The following is a 24781-nucleotide window of genomic DNA, read 5'->3' as shown; positions in this document are numbered from 1 at the left end:
GACATCTCCAAGGGATCCACCACCCAGGCAAGGGTGTTCACGCCGTTATATTCCACAACGTTACCACAATCAAACACGTGATAGCTACATATCCGTATCCACGACCTACGAAATATCTCCAACAGTGATTTTCCACAGGGGTGCCTTTCTTCAGTGAACTACCACACCCAGTCAAAGTGTAAACACACACGTGGTATTCACAAAGCTTTTCCCCTCACCAGAGAACTACTCCTGCGGATTAACTCTGTGACAACCACACTTTCGTATCCGAATGGAAACGAACGCATCCTCACTGGCTGCTTGGAGACAGAGTCCAAACAGTGATCTCTTTGTCACAAGATTTCTTCTCTTTGAAACCTTCCCCTCCTCTCCTCTCTGCAAACTTCTTCTACTCCCAGCGACTTGTGAGAGTCATTCATTAATACTCTGGATCGATCTCAACTCAAACATTTCGGCTACTGAATGTTTACACCAGCGGCGTACTCACTGGTGTCTCCCATTGAACAAATTGATCTTGACTCTGACAGTCTGTCTCTATGTCCTTGTATATGCGAAAACAAGGCACAGGAAAATGTAAACATTGACGGTCCACAGAAAGAATGAACCCTGGGGGTATATAACAGTCAAAACACCTACCCGTGCACAGGTAATTCAGTAACTCTGCTGGTTGGGTCACTCATCTGCAGAAATACAAACGTAGATTTGTATGCCGCCAGCAGGTGGCAGATTCTGATGGAGAGATTTTATGTTATAACTCAGGAATCTCATTTTCATCACAACGCATAAAGAACAGTCCATAGTTAATGTCCGACAGTGAATCCTCTGGGATTTGTGATATATATAAAACAGATTAGGATGTCTGCAAATAGGGAAATTACCTATTCTCGTAAGGCATGCTACCCAATTAAGGCAAAATACATGTAAATCTGCTCTACACCCTATCTATGTTTTCCACATCCTCCAGTTATGAGGCGACTAAATCAGACCACAGTACTACAAGTGGGGTTGACCAGTGTCCTGTATAGCTGCAATGTAACCTCTCGGCTCTTGAAAACAATCCCACGGCTGATGAAGGCGAAAGCTCCGTACGCCTTCTTAACCACAGAGTCAACGTGCGCAGCTACTTTGAACTTCCTATGGACTCGGACCACAGGATCCTTCTGAACCTGGAAACTGCCAAGAATCTTGCCAATAATACTATATTCTGCCATTATATTTGAGCTACCAAAACGAACCTCTTCACACTTATCTGGGTTGAACACCAGCTGCCACTACTCTGCCCAGGTTTCCATCCAATCAATGTCCCGCTGGAACTTCTGACAGCCCTCCACACTATCCACTATACTCCAACCTTTGTGTCATCAGCAAGTTTACTAACCCATACTTCCAGTTCACAGATATGCATGCAGTATATGACCCGTATACAAACTGTCTTTGCCTTCGGTGTGCAAGCCAGTTCTGGATACACAAAGCAATGTCCCCTTGGATCCCATGCCTCTTTACTTTCTCAAAAAGCCTTGCATTGGGTACCTTTTTAAATGCCTTGCTGAAATCCATATACACTACATCTACTGCTCTTCCTTCACCTCCATGTTTATTCAAATCCTCGAAACATTCAATTACTGATGTAATGTATGACCTGCCCTGGTCAAAGCCATGCTGACTATTCCTAATCATATTATACCTATCGAAATGTTCATACATCCTGCCTCGCACGATCGTCTTCATTAACTTACCAACCACTGAAGTAAGTCTCACTGGTCTGTAATTCCCTGCGCTATCTCTACCCCCTTTCGTGAATAATGTAACAACATCCGCAAACCGCCAGTCCTACGGAATCTCTCGCGCCGCAATTGATGATGCAAAGATCATCGTCAGAGGCTCAGCAATCTCCACCCTCGTCCCCTGCAGTTACCTGGGATACGTCTCTTCCGGTGCCGGCGACTCATCCAACCTGATACATTCTAAAACTCCAGCACCATCTTTCTTAATATGTTGATCCTCAAGTTTTTCAGTGAGCTATAAGTCATCACTACAGTCACCCAGAACCTTCTCCACAGTGAATACTGAAGTAAGGAATGCATTAGGTACCCCTCCTATTTCTTCCGCTTCCATTACACACTTTTCCACTGTTACACGTGATAGGTCTTATGCTTTCAGGTCTTATCCTCTTGCTCTTCACATACTTGTCGAATAAATTGTGGGTTTCTTTCATCCTGCCCGCCAAGTCCTTCTCATGACATCTTTTGTCTCAACTAATATTCTTTTTAAGCTCCTCCTGTTAGTCTTTTAGAATCGCCTAGATCTCTAACATTACATAGCTCTCTGAAACTTTTGAAAACTTTTTTTTTATTGACTGGCTTTATAACAGTCTTTGCACAACACGGTTCCTGTACCCTACCACGACTTTCCTGTCTCATTGGAACGTGCGTATCCAGAGGTGCGCACAAATATACGCCGAACTTTTGACACATTTCTTCCATACAATTCACTGAGAAAATCTGTTCCCAATTTAAGCTTCGAATCTCGTCCATGATAGCCTCGGAATTCCTCTTCCTCCAGTTAAACGCTTTTCTAACTTGTCTGTTCCTATCTCTCTCCAATGCTGTTGCAAAGGAGTTAGAATTATGATCACTATCTCCAAAATGCTCTGTCACTGAGAGACCTGATACACGACCAGTTTTCTTTCCCAATACGAAACCAAGTGCAGTCTCCCCTCTTGTCGGCTCATCTCCATAGTTTATCAAGAAACCTTCATGAACACATCTAGCAAACTCCATCCCATCTAGACCCTCCCTCTAGGGAGTTGCAATCGATATTTTTTTGGAAATTAAAATCTCCCATCACGGCAATTCTACTATTATTACACATTTCCAGGATATATTTCCCTACCTGAGCCTCGATATCCTTGTTACTATTGGGCGGCCTTTATATATATATATATATTTCTATATAAACACCCAGTAAAATTGTTGACCATTCCTGTTGCAAACCTTAACCCTCAGAGACCTGTAGACAATCCCACCATGTCGTCCACCTTTTCTACAGCCGTGACACACTCTCTGATCAACAGTGCCACGCCCACTCCTCTTTTGCTTTCCCCCTGTCCCTGGCCTCCCAAGTCCCTGTAATAGTCATAGCTCCAAGTACTGATCCACGCTCCCAGCTCATCCGCTTTCTTCACAATACTCCTTGCGTTAAAGTGGACTCATCTCAAACTGTCGGTGTGAGCACGTCCCTTCTCTATCACATGCCTATCCTCCCTCTCAGACTGTCTACATGCTTTCTCTTTTTGTAAGCCAACCTCCTCTTCCTCAGTCTATTCCGTTCGGTTTCCACCTCCTGGCAATTCTACTTGAAACTCTCCTCATTAGCCTCAGCAAACCGTCCAACCAGGGTATTGGTCACCCGAGGTTTCAGGTGCAACCGTCCTTTTGGCACAGGTCATACCTTCTCCAAAAGTGGACCCAATGGTCCATAAATGTCAATCCTTGTCCACTGCTTCAATCCCTCAGCCAGACATTTATCCTCCACCTGATTCTATTCCTGGCCTCACCGTTTCGTGATACAATCAATGATCTCGAGATTACTACAATTGCGGTCCTGTTTCTTAACATCATTAATGACACCCTGTAATTTTTTTTTCGGGAACTTTCCCTTTTCCTACCTATGACATTATTTTCAATATGGACCACGACCTCTGGTTATTCTCCCTCCTGCTGTAGGGTATCTTAGACACGATCTTAAATAACCCGGAACATAGCACCTGGGAAGCAAACTACCATACCAGTTTCTTTCCTGCGACCACAGAATCGCCTGTCCAAACCCTAATTATAGAGACCGCTATCACTCCTGCCTTCATCTTCTTTTCCATATCCTTTTGAACCACAGGTCCTGACTCTGAGCCAGAGGCACGGCCACTGTTGCTTCCCACAGGAAGTCTGTCCCACCAACATCAGTACTCCAATTGGTGTACTTATTATCAAGAGGTACCACAGATGGGACACTCTCTAGTACCTGACTCTTCCCTTTCCCTCCCGTGATTGTGACCCACTTGTCTGTCTCCCGTGGCCACGGTGGAGCCTCCTGCCTGTAACTCCTTTCTCTTGCCTCCTCGCTCTCCCTGACTATACGAACGTCATCGAGCTGCAGCTCGACACATCGGGTCCAGATATGGCCGTCCAGGAGTCTGGGAGATTTCAGGACCTCGAACATCTGACACCAAGCACAGAACACCGGCCTCTCACACATTTATTCTTTCCGCAACTGACACCGGCACACTCACCTCACCGTTGCAGATTGCCTGATTGGAGTATGTTACGGCCGTCGTGCTGAAGGTTGGTCGCATTTCTGATATGACTGTCCAAGGCTACACGTTGTATCGGAAGAATTGGAAGGTCTTTAGATTCCATGGCGTGGCTCTGAAGGTAAAGAATAGCATCAGCCCAGTAAAAACATGTGACATCGGATCGTAATCTGTGGAATCATTGTGGGTTGTTTTAAGAAACTGACAGGGTAAAAGGATCCTCATTGGAGGTATATGCAGGCTTCTCGACAGAGCTAGAATACAGACCACAGGTTGCGACGGGGAAAATGTGTGCATATATGTCGATGTTATGATAGCCATGGGATTGTTCTACATGCAGCTCGATTGGGTTGGTTTGTTTTTACAGTCTGTCCTTAACCCGACCTGTGGATCAGCTATACCTGATTGGGTGCTATGTAATGAATCAGAAATGATTAAGGAGCTTAAGGGAAGCGAACATTTGGGAAGCGGTCATGACAATACAGTTGAGTTCAATTTCAAATATGACAGGGGAAATTAAACTCCGACGCAGCAGTATTTCAGTGGAGTGAAGGATATTACTGTGTTATGAGAAAGGTATTGGCCAAATAAAAATTGAAGGAGACGCTGTCAGGATTTCAATGGGGAATAAGTGCGTAGAAAGGTCGATGTTATGATAGCCATGGGATTTTTTTACATTCATCTTGATTGGATTGCCTTTCTTTTTGCAGTCTGTCCTTAAGCCGATTTGTGGATCAGCTGTACTGGATTGGGTGTTAAAGAAAAACCGAATCGGACATGATTAGGGAGCTTAAGGTGAACCATATACCCATATAACCGTATAACAATTACCGCACGGAAACAGGCCAACTCGGCCCTTCTATTCCGTGCCGAACGCTAACTTTCACCTAATCCCACTTACCCTCATTCAGCGCATAATTCCTTTCCTGTCCATATGCCTATCCAATTTTTCTTTAAAGGACAATACCGAACCTGCCTCTAACAATTCTAATGGAAGCTCATTCCACACAGCTACCACTCTCTGAGTAAAGAAATTCCCCCTCATGTTACCCTTAAAATTTTGCCCCTTAAGTCTCAACTCATGTGCTCTTGTTTGAATCTCCCCTACTCTCAATGGAAAAAAAGCCTATCCACGTCAACTCTATCTATTCTCTCATAATTTTAAATACCTCTAATTTTAAATTCTCCCCTCAACCTTCTACGCTCCAAAGAATAAAAATCTAACTTGTTCAATCTTTCCCTGTAACTTAGGTGCTGAAACCTAGGTAACATTATAGTATTATGCCACATTATGGCAGGTATTCTTGGGAATAATGCACAAGGTGCAAAATCAGTTCATCCCCCAGAGAAGGAAGTATTCAAAGGGGGGAAAGGGGACACAGAGGTTGACAAAGGAAGTCAGAGATTGCATAGCATTAATAAAAAGGAAATATGACAGAGCTAAGACGAGTGGGAGGACAGATGATTGGGAAGTTTTTAAGGAACAACAGAACTTAACTAAAAAGATAATACGGGGAGAAAAAATGAGGTACGAACGCAAGCTAGCCAGGAATATAAAGGAAGATAGCAAAAGCTTTTTTAGGTCTGTGAAGAGAAAGAAGATAGTTAAGAACAATGTTGGGCCCTTGAAGAATGAATTGGGTGAAATTCTTATTGGAAACAGAGAAATGGCAGAAGAATTTAATGAGTACTTTAGATCTGTTTTCACTAAGGAAGACACAAGCAGACTCCCAGATGTATGGATGGGCCAAGGACATAGGGTAACAGAGGAAATGAAACAGATTGACATTCGGAAGGAAACGGTGATGAGAAGACTGACGGGACTGAAGGCTGACAAATCCCCAGGTCCAGATGGTCTGGACCCTAGGGTACTAAAGGAGGTGACCCTGGAAATTGCGGGTGCATTGATAATCATTTTCCAATGTTCCTTAGATTCAGGATCAGTTCCTGAGGATTGGAGAATGGCTAATGTTATCCCACCTTTTAAGAAAGGAGGGAGAAAACAGAGAACTATCGACCTGTCAGCCTGACATCGGTGGTGGGAAAGATGCTAGAGTCCAATATGAAGGATGAAATAGTGGCATATCTAGATAGCAGTGATAGGATTGGGCCGAGCCAGCATGGATTTACCAAGGGTAAATCATGTTTGACTAATCTGTTGGAGTTTTTCGAGGATGTAACCAGGAAGTTAGACGGGGGAGATCCAGTGGATGTAGTGTACCTCGATTTCCAGAAGGCATTTGATAAGGTCCCACATAGAAGATCGGTGGGTAAAATCAAAGCTCAGGGCATCGGGGGGAAGGCATTGACATGGATAGAAAACTGGTTGGCACATAAAAAGCAAAGGGTAGTGGTGACTGGGTGTTTCTCGGAATGGCAGGTGGTGACTAGTGGGGTGCCACAGTGCTCGGTATGGGGACCACAGCTGTTTACCATTTACGTTAACGATTTGGATGAAGGCATAGAAAATAACATCAGCAAATTTGCTGATGATACTAAGCTGGGTGGCAGTGTGACATGTGATGAGGTTGTTAGGAGAATTCAGGGTGACTTGGATAGGCTGGGTGAGTGGGCAGATACTTGGCAGATGGCGTTTAATGTGAATAAGTGTGAGGGTATCCACTTTGGGAGTAAGAACAGGAAGGCAGATTATTATCTGAACGGTATAGAGTTGGGTAAGGGAGTAATACTAAGAGATCTCGGAGTCCTTGTTCATCAGTCACTGAAGGTGAATGAGCAAGTGCAGCAGGCAGTGAAGAAGGCTAATGGAATGTTGGCCTTTATTACAAAGGGAATTGAGTACAAGAGCAAGGAAATCCTCTTGCATTTGTACAGAGCCCTGGTGAGACCACACGTGGAGTATTGTGTACGGTTTGGTATCCAGCGTTAAGGAAGGACATCCTGGCTGTAGAGGAAGTGCAGCGTAGGTTCACGACGTTAATTCCTGGGATGTCTGGACTGTCTTGCGCAGAGAGGTTAGAGAGACTGGGCTTGTACACGCTGGAATTAAGGAGATTGAGAGGGGATCTGATTGAAACATATAAGATTATTAAGGGATTGGACAAGATAGAGGCAGGAAATATGTTCCAGATGCTGGGAGAGTCCAGTACCAGAGGGCATACTTTGAGAATAAGCGGTAGGTCATTTAGGACAGAATTAAGGAAAAAGTTCTTCTCCCAGAGAGTTGTGGGTGTCTGGAATGCATTGCCTCGGAAGATAGTGGAGGCCAATTCTCTGGATGCTTTCAAGAAGGAGCTAGATTGGTATCTTATGGATAGTGGAATCAAGGGATATGGGGACAAGGCAGGAACCAGGTATTGATAGCAATTGATCAGCCATGATCTCAAAATGGCGGTGCAGGCTCGAAGGGCCGAATGGTCTACTTCTGCACCTATTGTCTATTGTCTATTGTCTAAATATTCTCTGTAGTCTCTCTAAACGAGCTTTTGGGAAGCAGTCATTACAACATAGTTGCGTTCAATTTCAAATGTGATAGGGAAAATGAGCTCCGACGCAGGTGTATTTCAGTGGCGTAAGTGATATTACTGTGTTACGAGAAAGGTCTTGGCCAAATAAAAAATGAAGGAGACTCTGTCAGGATTGACTGCAGGGCAGATGTGCGGTGAACTTCTGGTAAACCAGAGGAATATGCAGAATACATGCATCCTATAAACAAAGAAATATTCGAATGACAAATTAGCACAATCGTGGCAAAACGTAAAAGCAAAAGAGAAGGCATATAACAAGGCAAAAACTAATGGGAAAATAGCGTATTGGGAAGCTTTTAAGATGAAATATGAAAGCAAGATATTGAAAAATATCAAGGCAGGTAGAAAAATCGTGTCCAATTACATAGAATTCAAACAGAAATAAGAGTGGATATAAGCCCGCTGGAAATGAGGCAGGAGAAATAATAATGGGGGACAAGAGGACAGCAGATGAAATAAGTAAGTTCGATGCTTCAGTCTTCACTGTGGAAGATACTAGCAGTGTGTCTGATGTTGCAGTGTGTGAAGGAACAGGAGTGGGTGCAGTTATTCTCACAAGAAAGAAGTTGTTCAAAAAGCTGAAAGACCAAAGGATACATCATTCACCCAGTCTAGAAGAACTCCACATTATGCTTCTCAAAGAGTGAACTTGCTGCAAATGTGGGAAACACATTTGTAAGGGCCACACACGCAAGGTATCCAAAAACTGTTTTGAATTTGAAGACCAGTTTTCAAGAAGCATTTTTTTTCTTTGTTGGTTAAATGTTAATTAATGCTGAAATAATGGTTAATATTTATAATTGCATAGTGGTTAGAAGGAGGTTTTATGACCTAGCATTGATGACAGTGTTTGATGGTTACAGCGGTTATAAATGTTTATGTACAAACCCTACAGTTCCAGAATGTTCTTACCATTTTCAGTATCAGCAAATATATTTGAATCCATATGGCTGTTATGTTTTCATGTCTCAGTTACAATAGGACATGCTAATCTGTGGAAGTAGATTCTATTTCGTCAGAAACGACTTTTTTTCTCTCAAAAATGCATTTCCATACACTAGGAAACTTTAATGAAGGATTAATCATACATTTATTAATGTCAGATAGGCTATTCATTTATTCTGAAAGATCTGTGGTTCAGAATTTGGTATAGACAATTGTTGCAAGGGGATTTTTAGACAGGGTCAAACTTGACCCGCATCATACTATGAAGGTATAGATTATGAACAATACGTAAGGGTTAATTCAGCATGTTGTGGTGTTTTTTAAAGCATTGATTTCTTGATGTGTTGTGTACTTGCAATGACTATCTATCGAATACGTTGTTGTTCTTTGTCTATCCCCTGTTACGCCATCCGGACGGTTATTATGGATTGTCCCATCTGTAATTACTGTTCGGTAGTCATATAATTTTTTTGGAATTTGACACTTGTATTAATAGTAAGTTTTTATACCTTTTCTGTTTCGCAGCAGCTGGTGAAACCTCATGTCCGGACACAGCCAATCACGCTCAATTCTCATTTCTCATTCGCTCAGATCTTTTAAACTATCCAGGTGGTGTTTAACATTGTGGCCTTCTGGAGTTGTCCATAAACATTACATGCGGTGATCAGTGGAGTTCCGGAGCAATCGGTGTTGGAAGCGCTTCTTATCGTGTTATACGTCAATGATTTGGATGAAGGATTTGATTGTTATGTGACACGGTTTGATATCCATGTGAAGGTAGATGGAATGGCAGGTAGTGTTGAGGAAGCAAGGTGCTTGCAGAAGGAACTGGACAGACCGGAGAAGAGGCAAAGAATTATGAAGGAATATAACGTAGGTAAGTGCCGAGTCTTACTCTTTGGCAGAGGGAATAAAGGCGTGGAGTATTTCGTGATTGGGAAGAACATTTGTAATGAAAAATCAGATTTGCAAGTACACAGGACAATCTGCAGATTGAGTCAGTGGTGAGGGAGCCAAATGCATGTTCCTATCCATTTTCAGAGGACTGGTATATAAAAACAACCCCTTCGCCATGTAACAAATTGTATACTCTCTGTCTAGGCCTGGACTATTTTAACAAAGGGAAGAACATTGAAACAAGCAGAGGTGCAGAGCCTTTTGGGAAGATTCTCGGTAAGAATATTTGCAGAACGGCTGCGAAGCCAAATGCAATATTAGCATCCATTTCCAGAGAAACTGCATATAAAAGCAAATTTTTAGCAAGCTATTAATCTGTATATTCGTCCTGCTTCCGGCTTCAAAATCCCGTTGCACGGGCAACATATCCAGGAAGGTCCTGCCATTTAACTTAACTGTTAACTCCCGGAACTGGCAGTACAGTACATCGTCACACATAGTACCCATGTCATTGGTAACTCAATGGTCAACGATTTCTAGCTGCTCACACACCCATTTCAGAATACTGAGGACTCGATCTGTGATATCGCTAACGTTGTCGCCGACAGAACTACCTGTCCGCACCAATAACGAATATCCTGTCACCACAGAGTGACTTTCACTCTGCCCCCCACACCAACATACACTCAAGAACACCACTCAACGCCAACTTCCATTCTGTGTCAAAGAGACAAACTAAGTGCATGAGCGTCCAACACTGTGACTAAATACTGTCAGGTGATTATCCCGCCCCCGAAACTCAGCGACGGTATTCAAAATGTTGCAGGAGATGGCCACATGGGAACTCTGCCCTGGCCCCTTCAGCCATTTCTCCTTCCTGACCGTCAAACAGACCCCTGTTGCCTGCGTCCTGGGTGTAACTCCCTCTCTAAATACCTATTCCATCACCACTGCAGCCTCCCAAATGATCTGGAGCTCGTCCAGTTCCACCCCCAGCTCCTCAACGCTGATTGTCTGAAGATCCAGCTGAACGCAGCTCTCGCAGCTGTCGTTGTCAGGTTTATCGGAGTTCTCTATGGCTTCCGAGATCCCGCAAGAGGAGCATTCAACTATCCTGCCTGACACCTCTGTTATCCTATCAGATCAGATATAAAGAAGGGAAGGAAAATAAGACTCAGTCATGTGTCTTTTGTTTTATGTTTTTGGTTTATTTTTTCCTTTTCTTTGCCTTCTTTGACTGTAGTTTCACTGAGATGACGCCTCAGTAAGCAGAATCCTGAAGATGACCTGTTTGACCGCCCATTCAGACGATGGCTGCTGCATTTGACCCTGCCTTACTCCTGCTGATCAACCGCAAACGCCGCCTGGACGCTGGTCAAAGCTCTTTTTCACTGTTACGATCCGCTGTCGCTTCTTATACCCGTGCTGACTCCGAAATCACAAGATGTCCAGATTGGCCGCTGATTCGAAGCTCTTTTTTTTTCTTCCGAAAATCATTATTTTGGAATAATCTAACTCGATATCATTGTCAATCAACCTATGCAACTCTATTTTTTTAAGAACTATCTGAGCAATATTCATTTTTAATCTGTTTATATCATCATTATTGTTTGTTTGTTTGTTTCATTGTTTTTGATTTGCTACGTGTACCTTCCTTTCCTGACTTGTTGTATATCAATGTCTAGCCCTGTGTCAATAAGCTTCTCAATTTTGTGCCAATTTACAGACACGGCACGCTTCCGCGGAGAGCCGACTGCTCGGATTATTAGATACACTTACAATCTGCGTTTGTATCGTTTCTCTGAATGTCTTCAAACAAATGGTTAACTGCTCCTGTCATTCCGTAGAACTTAATGAAGGGAGTGTCCGTGGGGATTGATGACGTCACCGCGGAGGTGTGGCTGCTGGTTACCTGGTCTATTAATATGTCTCTCTATCAACGCCAGTCTCAATCAGAGCCGTCACTCTGCTCTATCGGAGACCAGCGGCTCCAGGTAGAGAGGACAGAGGCTGGATCAGGAACAGGAGAATCTGTAGTATTCCAGCAATGAGTCTGCAAAATGCATCGCGGAACGCTGCGGGATCTGTAAGGAATATTTTCTGGGGGTATCCATATCTGGATAAAAATCCTAAAATGGTATCGTTGGGCACTCAAATCCATCCGGTGCTTGAGACCTTCAAAATGGTTTACTATCCTGTACTCGCCATTGTAGCTGTCCCTGGTAAGTGTCTCGTCTCTTCCTCGTGATTAAAGTTGAAACATATCAATCAGCTTCTCTTTCATACTTGTCCTCTAACGACTCGCTAATTGCATGGCAGGTCTCTCAAACCGGTACCGCTTCAGCAACACCGGCTGAGTGAATTATGGACGTTTTCTCTCCAGCTTTGGGGCTGTCAGCGTCCCGGTTACTTCTCTGTCAGGCAAACGATATTTGTGTTTCTTCTCATCTCAAACACTGCCACCAAGTGACCTCTCATGCACCTTCACTCGCATCCAAGCATGTTCGAGCTCTCAGAACGTCTCCTCTCCACAGGAGAATGTTCCACAGTCCAATTAGGACATGGTTGGATAATTCAGCTGTCTCGAATTCTGTTGGAGGGGATTGCATCGCTGGAATGAATGAAAATGAATGAATGAATAAAGAAATAAATACCTAAAGCCCCACCGATAAAAGAGAATGATGTCACGTCGGCATCATTACTACCATGATCTTCCCCTACACAAATAGTGCAGTGCCATCTGGGAGCCCGCAGACGGATATCGATTGTTTAGCGAAAGTATTAGCGTCTACGCGGACGGAGCACAATGATCCTAAAGGCGAGGCCATCTACTTGGGAAGGACAAATGGAAGAACGGAATATCATTAAGTGCTAAACGATTGCAGTATGCTGCCGTGTGGAGGGACTTTAGAGTGCTTGTTCTTCAGTCACAAAAGGTTGGTTTGCAGCAGCAGCAGGCTAACAAGGAGGGAAATGGGTCATTGGCCTTCATTGCGAGGGGGTGAATTTATGAGCATGGTGGTTATGCTGCAAATGCACGAGGTACTGTTGAGGCGGCAGCTGGTGTACTGCGTACAGGTCTGGTAAGCTTCCTTGAGGAGGGATTTACTGGCCTTGTCGTCGTTTCCCCATTTTGATTCCAGACATGAGGTGGAGAGACTATAAGGAGAAATTGTTTCGGGTGCGACTGCACGCACTGTAATTCAGAAGGATCATTGGCGATCTTTCAGCAGCATGTAAAAGTACGAAAGGGATAGATAAGACAGGGACAGGAAAGATGTTTCCACTGGTAGGTGAGACTCGAATTAGGGGACATAGGGTGAAGCTTGTGGGGGGTGAATTTAGGACGGAGATGTGGAGGAACTGCTTTTCCCAGAGACTGGTCAAACTGTAGAATTATCTGCTCAATGAAGAAGTGGACGCTACTTCAGTAAATATATTTCAGCAAAGTTTGGATAGATTGTGGTTTAGTAGTAGGAGTATTAAGGGTTTTGGGGGGAAAAGCAGGCAGATGGAGATATGTCCATGTTCAGCTCATCCATGATTATCTTCAATGGTGGAGCATTCCAGTCCGAATAGATGGACTATTCCAGCTACTATATCTTCAGCTCTTCTGCTCTAATGTTCTCTCTTCTTTACTGTTGAAGGAAGTTGAAATTTTGGCGCCGTGATACTTGGCCCTTAATCAGTGGCCAGTTTTTTTATCGCATCCCGGTATCAGCTCCATCCCCTGACAAAAATGTTCAGAATACATTCCAGCTATCCATCGATATCACTGCTTGGCCCACAGTACGCGGGAGTTGAATTCCGTCATTCGAGCACCGAGGATTCTCGGTCATTCCATCATAGCTGATTTACTATCCCTCTCAGCCACATTCTGGCGCCCACTCTCCTTATCAGTTGACGCCCGGACGAATCACGAGCATATCACGCTCCGCTACAAATGGTTCCAACGAACTGACTCCCATAACCGTCTGTGGCGAGGAATGCAACATATTCACCAGCCACAGTCGAAACAAATTTATATCCACCTCTGTTTTAAATTGATGTCTTGTAAATCCTCATCTTCTAGTTTCAGACTCCACAATTACAGTAGCTATCCTCTCCACGTACACGATACTTTGGCCTTTCAACATTCGGTAAGTTTCAATGTGATTCCCTCATTCTCCTGAACTTCACAGGTACGTTGTAGTCACTACCATTTCATAATGGATCCAATCATCTCCTTAGTAGATACATCAATTCTATGTCCATCTCTGCTCTTGGAAATGATATCGATTAAAATACTTGTTTTCAGAGAATACTTCATTCCGAATGTGTGCTAATGGCCTTGATTGCCCTCCACACAGTGAACGTGGTGACAATCGTGATCCTGTCGCGGGGAAAGTGCGGTCTCTCCAAAGGCGTCACAAGGTACCTGGTTGACATGGTAGCAGCAGATCAGCTTGTCGTTCTATTGGATCTGATATTGAGCAAGATTCCGATGATTTACATGCCATGGGAGGTTTTCTACTGGAGTTTTCGTGTTCCCATGTGTAATATTCACGCCGTCATACTCTACGCCGCCACGGACTGTTCTGTCTGGTTCACCGTTGCTTTCACCTTTGATCGATGTGTGGCCATTTGTTTTCCGCAGCTGAAACTAAATTACTGCACTGGGAGAGTGGCGGCTCTGGTTCTGGGGACAGTGACTCTGCTGAGCTGCGTAAAGAACATTTTCTGGTACTTTATGCTCGATGGGAAATATTCGATATTAATAACGTCCTTTCTCTGTGTGGGGAGTAGCCGTTTCTTTTCCACACTTCAGCTGGTAACACTTCAAGCCATTCATTTCATCCTCACCCCAACATTCCCCTTTGTTCTGATTCTCCTGCTTAACAGTTTAACCATCAGGCACGTCTTAGTGGCCAGCCAAGCCCGGAGGAGACTCCGTGGTTCTCGCGATGGCCAGACGCCCGCCGACCCGGAGATGAAGAACCGCAGGCAATCCCTCCTGTTACTGCTGGTGATGTCGGGGAATTTCATTCTGCTATGGGCGCTGCTGACGGTGTATTCCGTATGGGGAAGCCTGTATATTTATTTTAAAACTCAACCCCCGAGTACTCTGCTGGAACTGGGCTACATTTTTCAGCTGCTGAGCTGCTGCACAAACACCGCCCTTTACGCCGTGGCCCAGACCAGTTTCAGGCTGCAGTTCAAGGAGACGGTGAAATCTCCCTTTCGTCTCATGGCAATGTTCTCTCGTCGTTGTCAGGAGAGCATTAATCCTCAGTGACGCCCCAATATATCCCATTTCTTCAGTGGCATTTGCAGTTCCATTGTTACTGTGGATGTCCCTGAATAGCTCCAGCCCTCCACCCTTCCATTCACAAACATTATCAGGGAATTCCCCAGTCTGTATCCACTCTGCTCCTTCCAGTCTACTTTCTTAACGGTTCCCTGTAATGACTCCCTCTGGTCAACCAAGTGGGTGATTCTTCCGTTATTTGCAGGGGAAGCCTTGCCATCACCATCGCAATACGCCCCTTCTGTCCTGCCGGTCTTCAGTGTGTTCCGATTGCCTGCTCAGGTACGACCGATGCAGTTCCATCCCTTTCCTCTGGGGAGGGCTATTGGTTCCAAGAGCGCCTGTCTTTGAGCCGGAGCAGGTACAACGGCAAACGGGCGGATGCAGAGCCAACAACCTTTACAAAACAAATGAGGTGGTTGTTAACTTCAGGAGGGCACGGAGCGACAACTCTCCGTTGAACATCGACGGCTCCTCGGCAGAGATCGTTAAGAGCACCAAATTTCTTGTTGTTAAATTGGCGGAGAATCTTGCCTGGTCCTTCAACACCAGCTTCATAGCAAAGAAAGCCCAGCAGCGTCTCTACTTTCTGCGAAGGCTGAGGGAAGTCCATCTTCCACCCCCATCCGCATCACATTCTACAGGGATTGTGTTGAGAACATCCTGAGCAGCTGCAGCACTGCCTGTTTCTGAAATTGCACCATCTCAGATCGTAAGATACTGCAGCAGACAATGAGGTTAGCTGAGAATATCATCGGGGTCTCTCTTCCCGCCATTACAGACATTTACACCACACGCTGCATTCGCATAGGAAACAACATTATGAAGGACCCCACGCACCTCTCATACAAACTCTTCTCCCTCCTGTCATCTGGCAAAAGGTACCAAAGCATTCGGGCTCTCACGACCAGACTATGTAACAGTTTCTTCTCCAAAGCCATCAGACTCTTCAATACCCAGAGTCGGGACTAACACCAGCTTACTGCTCTCTACTGTGTCTATTGTCTTGTTTATTATTCTTTGTATTGCCTGCACTGTTTTGTGCACTTCATGCAGTCCTGGGAGGGTTTGTAGTCTAGTGTATTTTTTGTGCTGTTTAACATAGTTCAGTGTTGGTTTTGTATTCTTTCAGGTAGACCCATAGTCCTGAAAAACGTCTCGTTTTTACGGTGTACTGTACCAGCAGTTATGGTCGAAATGACAATAAAAACTGACTTGGCTTGACTTGACTTGACTTGACCTTTAGTGGTGATCCTATCTGTCGAATTGTACATTCGGTATATGTGGCAGGTGACTGCAGGGGAAAGGGCACATGATTTCTATTTATTTATTGATTCCCTCGTAGCTTGGACTTTCTCCTTCTCCGGTTGATTATCCGCCGATCTACTGATTTCCCGCCTGTGCCTATAAACCGTGATTACTTCGCTGTACTCCTGATCCCTCCCACAGATCAAACACCTATGTGTTGATAGGTTAATTGGTCATTGTAAATTGTCCTATTAGCAGGATAGCTCAGACCGTGAAACATTGCGCCAGCCAGGGCCCGACCGTTGGGATTAGACTGGAAGTAAGACTTTTGAGGAGGACCCGCTCCGGTTGGCTGAGACATAAGACCGATTTGCATTGGATAGCATGACTTCAATAAAGAGTACAGAGAACAGTTGTGGAGGGCACCCAGTCTGCATGTGACAATTGTTGGAAAACTTCTGGCGTTTAACCTGGATGAAAATGGACGGGGCTCATAAACACTCTTGCAGACGACACATACGCGATGGAGTTGTCGATGTTGAGGGAGCTTGGTAAAAGTCCTGTTAGAAATCTGGCCGGAGAAATGATAAACGTGTGATAGAAATGCGACAGTTTGGTCTCGAACGATACAGAAATAAGAGAATAGGATTTTTTTTTAGGAATATAGAGAAATGAAGAGAACAATGCATGGTTTATGCTGAGGTATTGAAAAAATGCTCAGCTTTGTCTCGTTACTACACGCAACCCTGGGAAAAGTACCTCTTACGTGCACGCAACACTGTAAAAGTTTCAGCAGCAATAGAACACACCTGGAGTCTGGATTTGCTGTTAACAATCACTAATTTTTGACTAACCCAAGTGTTATCAGTATTATGCATATATGGGTGTGTAAGAACATAGAGTTCCCAAAGTTATTCAAGCTCGGATGGCAAGCGTTACAGTCTTAAGACGGAATGTAAGACATTTCTGTTCAGTTCAAAAGTATAGAATTTGAAGTGAGAGCGAGAGTTATTTGTAATCCAAACAAACAGGTGATATCGGTCTTCCCGTTGCCCTCGGAATCCTCACACGAAACATCACTAACAGAAGCTTCACACAAGGCGGCGGGCATCTTCAAGCGAACCACCACACAGGCAAGGGGCGACACACCGGTCGATTCCACAAGGTTACCCCAATCACACACAGCGTGATAGCCACTTACCCAGTTCCACGACCTACGAAATAACTCCAACAATGATTTGCCACAGGGGTGTCTTTCTGCAGTGAACTACGAACCCCAGAGAAATGGTAAACACACACGTGTATTCAAGGTTTTCCCCTCAACAGAGAACCCACTACTGCGTGAGTACCATACTTTCGTATCCGAATGGAAAGAAACTCACCCTCACGGGCTACTTGGAGATACAGCCCAAACTCTGATCTTTTTGTAAATAAGTTGTTTCTGTTTCTAAACTTTCCCTCCTCTCAATACTGCAAACTTCTTCTAGTTCCAGCAACTTGCGAGAGTTATTTTTTTAATACTCCGGATCTGAAAGATTAAACAAGCGGCCGACTCATTGGTGTCTTCCATTGACGGAATCCATCTTTCTTCTGACTGTTTGTCTCTGTGTCATTGTATATTCAAAAACAAGCCGCAGAATAAAATGTAAATATCCATTGTCCCTCAAATAACGTCACCTTTCTCACCACAGCAACAGAGCAATTTTTATACTCAGCCGAAATCCAACAGTATCTAAAAGTCGGTCTCATTGTCTCAGCCTTCTTAAGTGACATTCCACAGAAAAAATGAACCCTGGGTTTATAAAGCAATCGAAACACCTGTTCGTAGGCACGCAATTCAGTAACTCTGCTGTTTGAGTCACTCATCTGCAAACATAAAACGAAACGTAGAATTGAATGCCGCCAGCAGGTGGCAGAGTCTGATGCAGAGATTGATGTTGCAATTCACAGAGATTGGGGCAATTCACAATTCGCATTTTAATCACAACAAATAAAGAACAGCCATAGTTAATGTCAGACATTGAGTCATAAACATAAGAACATAAGAGAAAGGAGCAGGAGTAGGCCAATCGGCCACTCAAGCCTGCTCCGCCATTCAACAAGATCATGGCTGATCCAACCTTAACTCTAGTTTTCACCGAATCCCACAAGGCAACAGTGCCAACCAACAGGGCACCATGCCGCCCATTTTATTTTATTATTCATCCCGCCCAAACCCATGTGATCACCCGGGGGGGAAAAACCGAGTTGCCAATTGATGAGAAAAAATCTGGAAAATTCCTCTCCGACCCATCCAGGCTATCGAAATCTGGTCCAGGAGATCACATGGCTGATCTAAACCTAGCCTCATGTCCACTTAACTGTTCGCCTACCCTATCCCCTAATGCCATTTTTATCTAGGAAAATGTCTATCTCCGTTTTGAATTTATTGAGTGTAGTAGCTTCCACAGCTCTCTGGGGCAGTAAATTCCACAGCCCCACTACCCTCTGAGTGAAGAAATTTCTCCGCATCTCAGTCCTGAAACGGCATCCTCTTATTTTAAGATTATGCCCCCTAATCCTAGTTTCACCCATCATTGGGAATATTCTCACCGCATCCACCTGATCAAGCCCCTTCACAATCTTATATATTTCAATAAGATCGCCTCCCATTCTTCGGAACTCCAATGAGTAGAGTCCCAATCTCCTCAACCACTCATCATACATCAACCCACCCATCCACGGAATTAACCTAGTGAACCTTCTCTGCACTGCCTCGAGAGCCAGTATGTCCTTTCTTAAATGGACACCAGAACTGCACGCAGTACTCCAGCTGTAGTCTCACCAACAGTACAACTGCAGTAAGACCTCCCTGTTCTTGTACTCCATCCCCCTAGCAATAAAAGCCAGCATTCCATTGGCCTTCTTGGCCACCTGCTGCACTTGCATACTAACTTTTTGTGTTTCCTGCACCAGGACCCCCAGATCCCTTTGCACAGAAGCACTTCCCAGTTTCTCTCCATTTAGATAATAATTTGCTCTATTATTTTTCCTGTCAAAGTGCAAGACCTCACACTTGTCAGTATTATATTTCATCTGCCAAATGTCTGCCCAATCACTCAGCCTATCTATGTCCCCCTGCAGGGTTTCAATGTCCTCCGCACTCATTACACTCCCTCCCATCTTGTGATATATATATAACCGACTCGGATCTTTGCAAATAGGCCGATCAGTAATCTTGCAGAAGACAAGATAAACATTTATTTACAAAGATACGCAAAGTGCCGGGCAATTTTCATGCGGTGGTTTCAAATACACTCTAAACGGCAAGACGTTTACACAGCGAGTCGTATGTACAGGAATTGCACTTCCTGATGTGGTGAGCGAGGCACAAGGAAAAGTTGCCTTTAAAGGAAGCCGAGACAGACATGTGTCTCTGAGGAAAATGGAAGGATATGATCATTTTGCAAGCAGAAAGGATCAGTTAGCAATTATGGAAAAATACTAAATCTGCAACATATTAAATGAACTTCGGACCACAATGCTGTGCAAGCATCTACTTACCTTATTAATTACCTAGTGTTACCGATAGGCCTCTATTTATTAAAGCTCCATGTGCCAATCCAGTAGTCTCTTAAATGACCCTATGGTATCCGCCTTTCCCACTGTCATCGATATCCTTTTAGATACACTCATCAATCTCTGACAGGAAACGGAACCTGACATCGCCTCTGTACCTCCTTTCAGCAGATTAATGCTGTGCCCTCTGGTGATAGTCATTTAAACACTAGGATAAAGCCTCTGACTATTCATCTGATCAATGCTTCTCAGCAGTTTATCTGTATGGTCACCACTCATCATCCGTCTCTCCAAGGAGAAAAGACTTTACCTGTGGGTAAGGCAAGCCACCATCCCCCACCCCCCCCACCCCCACAATCCAGGTAACATATTTGTAAATCGACTCTACACCCTTTATATGTTTTGCACATCCTTCTTGTAGTGAGGCGACCAGATGTAGGCACAGTACTCCCAGTGGGGTCTGACCAGGATCCTCTTTAGATGCATCGATACCTCTCGCCTCTTAAACACAATCCCGCGATTGATGAAGGCCAATGCACCGTATGCCTACTTAACCACAGAGCCAACGAGCGCAGCTGATTTGAGCTTCCTATAGACTCGGACCCCAGGATGCCTCTGAACCTCAACACAGCCCAGCGTCTTGCCATTAATACTATATTCTGCCATTATATTTGACCTACAAAAAATGAACTACTTCACACTTATCTGGGTTGAAATCCATCTGCGACCTCTCTGCCCAGTTTCCATCCTATCAATTTCCCACAGTCACCACGGACAGCCCTTCACAAAATTGCAAAGTTTCCATTCCCAAATGATGATGCAAAAATCGTCGTCAGATGCTCAGCAATCTGCTCCCTCGCCTCCCGCAGTTACCTGGGTTACATCTCATCCGGTCCCGGTGTCTTATCCTACTTGATGCTTTCCAAAAGCTCCAGCATATCCTGTTATAAAGATGTAGTCGCTCAATCATTTCAGTTTGCTGCAAGTCATCACTACAGTCACCAAGATCCTTTTCCATAGTGAATACTGAAATAAATAATTCATTACGTACTTCCGGCTATTTCCTCCGGTTCCGTATACACTTTCACACTCTCACAAGTGATAGGTCCTATTCGTTCACATCCTGAACCTAACCTCCACCCACAAAGACTCCGAAACAATTCCACCATGACGTCCATCTTTTCTGCAGCCGTGACAGTCTGTGTGATCAACAGTGCCACGCCCCCTCCACTTTTTCCTCCCTCACTGTCCCTAAGGCCGCTACATCATAAGACCATAAGACAAAGGAGCAAAAGTCGGTTATTCTGCCCATTGAGTCTGCTCCGCCATTTCTTCATGAGCTGATCCAATCTCTCGTTTAGTCCCATTCCCCCGCCTTCTCACAATAACCTTTGATGTCCAGTAGTCCCTGTAAAGGCGACCACAACACGGCTCCATGTGCTGATCCACGGTCTAAGCTCATACGCTTTGGCCTTGCGTTAAAATACACACATCTCAAAACGTCGGCCTGAGCACGTCCCTTCTCTTTCACCTGTCTACCCTCCCTCTCTTACTGTGGATAAGCTTTCTCTATTTGTGTGCCAGCCTCCTCTTCTTCATTCTCTTAAGTTCGGTTTTCACCCCCCAACAACTCCAGTTTAAACTCTCCCCAGTAGACTTAGCAAACCTCCCCGCCAGGATATTGGACCCTCCGGAATTCAACTGCAACCCGTCCTTTTCTACAGGTCACACCTACCCCAAAAGAGGTCCCAATGGTCCAGAGATCTCAATTCCTGTCCCCTGATCCAATCCCTCAGCCACGCATATATCCTCCACCACATTGTATTCCTATTCTCGCTGTCGCGTGGCACAGTCAATAATTATCCGGAAGTTACTACCTTTGCGGTCCTGATTCTCAACTTCCTTTCCGACTAACTATAGACTTTTTTTCTGGACCTCTTCCCTTTTCCTACCAATGTCATTGGTATCAATATGTACCACGACCTCCGGCTGTTCTCCCTCGCAATGCAGGATATTATGGACCACATCACAACCATCCCGAACCCTGACACGTGGGAGGCAAACTATCATCCGAGTTTCCTCCCTGCGTCAACAGAAACGCCTGAACGGCCCCTTAAATATAGAGACCCCATCACTAATGCCTTCCCTTTCCTTTCCCTACCCTTCTGAGCCACAGGGTCGGACATTGTGCCAGATGCCTCGGCTACCGATGCTTCCCCAAGGAAGGCAGTTCCCCACCCGCCCCGCAAAATAACAATATTTAATCATGAGTACTTATTGTCAAGAGGTTCTACAAAAGGAGTACTTTCTAGTACGTTACACTTCCCCTTCCCTCTCTCTGATTGTTGTCGCGGTGTGACCACCTCCCTATAAATCCTTTCTTTGGCCTCCTCGCTCTCAACGACCATACGAAGGTCATCGAGCAGCAGCTCGACACACCGGGTCCAAATATGGCCGTCCGGGAGGATGTGAGACTCCAGGGCTTCCCACATCTGACACCGAGCACAGACAACCGGCCTCAGTCTGCTGCGGCCATGACTGAATCGTGCTGTATCTTGGTCGCATTTCGGATATGAATGTCGAAGGCTACATGGTGTTTCGAAGGAATTGGAAGGTCTTTAGATGGGATGGCGTGGCTCTGCAGGTAAAGAATAGCATCAGCTCAGTAAAAAGATGTGACATAGGATCGTAAGCTATGGAATCTTTGTGGGTTGTGTTAAGAAACTGACAGGGTAAAAGGATCCTCATTGGAGGTATATACAGGCCTCCCGACAGTAGCTGGAATACAGACCACAGATTTCAACGGGAAAAATGTGGTCGATGTCATGATAACCATGGGCTGTTCTACATGCATCTCGATTGAGTTGGTTAGTTTATACAGTCTGCCCATAAGCCGACTTGTGGATCGGCTGTACTGGACTGGGTGTTAAGAAATGAATTGGAAATGATTAGGGAGCTTAATGTTATCGAACCTTTAGGCAGCGGTGTTCACAATATAGTTAAGTTCACAAATGGATAATGGCGAAATTTAAAGTCCTACGCAGAAGTATTTTATTTGGGTAAGAGAAATTACAGTAATATGAGCAAGGTCATTCCAAAATTAAATTGAAGGAGTCGCTGTCAGGATTGTCATCAGGGCGGAAATGAGGTGAGTCTCTGGGAACGCAGAGGAAAGTGAAGAATATATGCTTTCTAAAAACAAACAAATAAATACTCAAATGACGAATTAGCACAATCGTGGCAAAACGTAAACGCAAAAGTTAAGGCATATAATCTGTGTTCTTGTGTTTATTTAAGGCAGAGATTTCTGGATATTTAGCATCAGTAAATGGGTAATGGGAAGCCAGCTGGGGGAGCCCCGGAGAGAAAACAAGGCATGCGGGTCGTGTTAGAGATGACAGAAAGGCTAAGAGGACATAATGTTGCCTGTGACAACTTCTTCACATCTCAGGAGCTTGGTCAGACGCTCCTGAAGAAGAAAATCACAATGGTGGGCACTGTAAGGCGGAACAAGCCTGAGCTGCCGCCAGCTGTGATTGCAACAAGGGGGAGAGACGTCTTGTCTTCCAAGTTTGCTTTCACCCATGACACCACAGTTGTCTCGTATATACAAAAGACGAACATGAATGTCATCGTTATGAGCACATCACATAAGGCTGCAGAGGTCCGCGCTCAGGAGGACAGTGAACCAGCCGTCATCCTTGACCACAATGCCAACAAGGGAGGAGTGGACACCCTTGACAAAGTAACAGGCACACACCGCTGCAAGCGGAGAACAGCTTCCCTCTCGCCATATACAATAATATCATTGACACATCGAGCTACAACCCCTTTGTCATACGGAGTGAGCTAACCCCTACCTGGAGGGCAAGCAAGATGAAAAGTAGGAGGTTATTTCTTTATGATTTTGGTAAGACTCCTTTTATGCAAAGGCGACACCACCTTCCCCGCACAGCAGCCTCAGCAGCACTGGTAAGGGCAGTGCGGCGATCTGAACCTGACCCTCATCAACAACAAGTCCCACAAGTTGCCAACACAAGGGGACAGAAGAGAAGGAGATGCAACGGCTGCTCTGCAGAAAAGGACTGTAAAGCACTGAGAACTTGCTGCAGATGTGGTAAACACATATGCAAGGGCGACACACGCACGGTTTTCTACACTGCTTTGAATGCAAAGACTAGTTTTCAAATAGCATTTTGTTTGTATTGTTTGTTGCTTAAATGTTAGTTAATGGTGACTTAATAGTTAATAGTTATAATTATATAGTAGTTATGACGATACTTTATGATAGAGCAGTGAGGACATGTTTGATGTTGGTACTGATTATAAATGGTTATATAATAAAACCCCACAGTTCCAGAATGTTCTTGCCACTTCCATTTGCAGTTTCATCAAATACATTTGTATCATTACGGCAGTTCTGTTTTCATGTTTTAGGGAAAGTAGGGATGATATTGAGTGATCGTCGATGCTTTTTCTCCAAACAAGAATTTTGGTTTTTTTCTCCCAAAAAATCACTCTCCCTACTCTCTGAAGCATTAATTGGGGACGAATCACCAATTTAATAATGTCAGATACGCTACTTCTAAATATATCTGTGTTTCACAATTTGGTGTAGACACTTGTATGAGGGGATTCATGGGCCGGGTCAAACTTGACCCAGACATTCTGTGAAGGTATAGAATATGAACAGTATGTAAGGGTTAATTCAGCATATTGTAGTGTTTGTAAAGCAGTGATTTTTGTATGTTTTGTGTGCTTGCAATGGCTTTATCTGTTGAATAAGTTGTTGTTGATTTTTGTCTGTTGTCTGTTACTATATCCGGACAGTTATTATAGATTGTCCCGTCTGTAATTACTGCTCGGTAGTCATATAATTTGTTCCAATATGGTTCTTCTATTTATAGGTAGCTGTTGTTTCTTTTCTGTTTCTCAGCAGCTGGTGAAACCTCATATCCAGACATAGCCATTCACGCTCATTTCTCATTTGCTCGGAACTTCCGGACTATCCTGGTGGTGTTTAATAAAGTGGCCTACTGAAGATGTCCATGA

This window comes from Hemitrygon akajei, unplaced genomic scaffold (assembly GCF_048418815.1).
Source record: "Hemitrygon akajei unplaced genomic scaffold, sHemAka1.3 Scf000040, whole genome shotgun sequence".
Taxonomy (NCBI): domain Eukaryota; kingdom Metazoa; phylum Chordata; class Chondrichthyes; order Myliobatiformes; family Dasyatidae; genus Hemitrygon; species Hemitrygon akajei.
The sequence above is the reverse complement of the archived record's forward strand: the minus strand, read 5'-3'. Positions refer to the sequence as shown.